The sequence below is a fragment of the Haematobia irritans genome, chromosome 5 (assembly GCF_050003625.1).
Source record: "Haematobia irritans isolate KBUSLIRL chromosome 5, ASM5000362v1, whole genome shotgun sequence".
NCBI lineage: Eukaryota > Metazoa > Arthropoda > Insecta > Diptera > Muscidae > Haematobia > Haematobia irritans.
In genome coordinates this window covers 67,170,853-67,173,839 of record NC_134401.1, presented here as the reverse complement: position 1 = coordinate 67,173,839, position 2,987 = coordinate 67,170,853, and the positions used below count along the sequence as shown (strand labels likewise).

The window sequence follows — 2,987 nt, the reverse complement described above, 5'->3', positions numbered from 1 at the left end:
GACTCACTGACGAGCTCCCTCTGCCGAGATATGACAATTTCGAATATTCTAGCAAGATGGTTGTAGAATAGACTACAACCATAGACCAATTAAGGTATAGACATCTCAAGTGAATTCACAGCGCATGCAATTGAGTGATTTTTTAGTTTGGCTTTATTTTTGTTTTCTGTCCTTTGTTTTCCTGGTGAAACACCAAATATTGAAAAAACATATAAAATTCAATACATCTACACCTTTTTTGTAATGCAAATTGACCGATTTGTACAGTTATTCTCGTTTTCAAAAGTGGCAATTGAGCGCACTGCAAATAAACAAAACCATCCCAATAAACACAGGATGAGCGTTTTTCAAATGCAACACCTTTTCAGTTTGATGGTAAATATCATTTTCAACATAAATTCAAATTGACTTGAAACAGCTCATCTTCAATACATCTTAAAATTGTTTGCGATTTACAAACAATTTGGTAAAATGTTGACGAAAACTTCGAAAATGTGTCGAAGATAATTGGAGAAAACTTTGACAAAACACTACCCTGAAATGCAACGAAAAAACCACATGGTTTTCAATACTACTTTGGACAACAAAGTTCGTGGAAGAAATACAAAAATGTGGAAATTTTTTAATAATCAATTGAAATTACTTATAATAATTGGTAAGTAAAACTAAAACACGAAATGAAAACTTTAAGGAAGTCACTAAACTCAAATCCCTTTGCAGACTACTAAAATATTTGGATGCTGATTCTTGGACACATTAAGAGGCTGGCCGATGAAAAATGATAGTGGCTTATCGAGAAGAGAAAGTTTCCATAAATCAAAGTGCAACCAAAAAAACTTGGTATTTATGCTTTTCCATATCAACAACTACTGGATGATAATTCGCATCACATCGATAGTTTAATTTACATCGCATCATCGGTTTAATTTGTTATTTTGTGAATTAAAATTGCTGGAAATTTATTCCAATTATCTGGTCATCAAGTTCCTGAAAATTGCCAGCATTTTAATAACAACAATTTTGTAACACCAACGTTCTTGAGGAAATCGAATTTTGTGGTTTTCAATACATTTTGTGTCACAAAGTACGTGGTCAGTTGGAAGAAATACAAATTGGTAAGTCAAAATAAAAAGTGAAATGAAAACATAATGGAAATCACAAAACTCGATTGTTTTGCAGAAAACTAAAATCATTGGATGGTATATTCTTGGAAGATGTTGGCCGATGAAAAACCGATGAAGGAAACAACAAAGAAAAGTTTTCAGAAAACTTACAAAGTGCAACCAATTAAAACAAAGTGCAACAATTCCCATATCAAGAACTTCTGGATGAAAATGTGCATTACATCAATTTACATCCCGTCATCAGTTGGATATTTTGTGATTTCCTCTTGCTGGAATATATTCTAACACACAAGCCAGCAAGTTCCTCGATAGTAATTATTTCAAATTGCCAGCATCTTAATTAATAGTTATTTGACACCAACATTATGGAGGAAATGGAATTAAACATGTAAAAATGTTTAAAATATTTAAAGTTGTATTCATAGTTTTATTTATTAATACGTTTAATAAGATCATTACATTTTGGTTGGTATTATATTATTATTTTTATATATTATTAATGTTATTTTTAATATTATTATATTTGTTAACGAAAAAAATAATAAAATTTACAAAATCCCTAGAAATTTAGTATTGACTTTCTGTTAGAACTAGGATTGACTTTCATACAAATTGTGGTTTGAAAGTATTCGCTAATTTTTTATTTTTCTCACATTGAAAACTGTTTGAGAAAATATTGAGTAGCGATGCATTTCAATTTGAGGATTACAATTGAGAAATTATTGCTATTGTGTTGAATTTTACTGTTGAGGGTAATGTCTGTTTTTTTTTGAGAACGCGATTTTCTCAACAATTTCTCAACTTGAATATTACCATAATCCTTTGAAAAAATGTTTGAAAAATTACTGAATTTTAGTATTTTTCAAACGTTTGTGTTTATTGGGATGGTGAATTATCAAAGTATGTCTTTATATTTTCTTGGTCTATACTACAACCATCTTGTATGTCTAGTCTAGTCTTGTGTACAACCATCTAGAATAATCTATAAGCAGCTCGTGTCTGACAGATGTCGCATATGCTCACAGTCTTGCCTACAACCATCAAGCAATCGGCTATGAAAATAACAAAACAAAAGGGGGTTGGGAAAGTACTAGAAAATAAAGAGATGATTTTGACAAGTGATGATTGTTACAGTTTGAAATTTTAAATTAACGGAAACTAATTTAAACAAACTTAAATCTAGAAATATCAAATTCGTAACAGTAAATATGAATTTACATATGCCATTTGTTCTTAAACCGTGAATATTAAACCGTGTCAAAACGAAAATGTGCATCGCGATATTTTTTTGTTTTTCAACCGTCGAACTGAACGGACGTATTTTTTTAAAAGCGGATTATTTCATCGTAATAGGTACTTATTACGAATTTTCACGTGCGGTACTACCATATCTATCCAAAGTACTAGAGAAAATTCTTCATATTCAAATCCAAAACTACCTGAATGAGAAAAACCTTCTAACCACACGACAGTCTGGATATAGGACTGGTCACAGCTGTCTCACTGCTCTTACTGATGTCGTGGAAACATTACGGTCTGCTCTTGACAATGGTGATATAGCTTTTCTCATACTCTTTGATCACTCAAAAGCCTTTGACAGTGTCCTGCATCCAATACTATGTAATAAACTGAGATAACTTTAACTTTGATTCGACCGCTGTGCGCCTAATATCATCATACCTCACAATGCGATTACAGTTTACAACCAACGGAATATACAACTCCTCCTTACTGCCACTTAATAGAGGGGTTCCTCAATGATCAATTCTTGGCCCTCTTCTATACTCCATTTATTCCAATGATTTGCCTGATCAAGTGAAATTTTCGAATATTTAAATGTATTCATCATGCCACCTGGATTCT

At 31.7% G+C, this 2,987-nt stretch overlaps 1 long non-coding RNA gene across 1 annotated transcript; it reads left to right on the top strand.

The window, feature by feature from the left end:
- Positions 1 to 402: 402 nt before the first annotated feature.
- On the top strand, positions 403 to 1,481 carry LOC142240796 (uncharacterized). The gene is made up of 3 exons (XR_012723392.1): positions 403 to 655; positions 721 to 1,115; positions 1,180 to 1,481. It is a non-coding gene; the product is annotated as an uncharacterized LOC142240796 (long non-coding RNA).
- Positions 1,482 to 2,987: the final 1,506 nt, after the last annotated feature.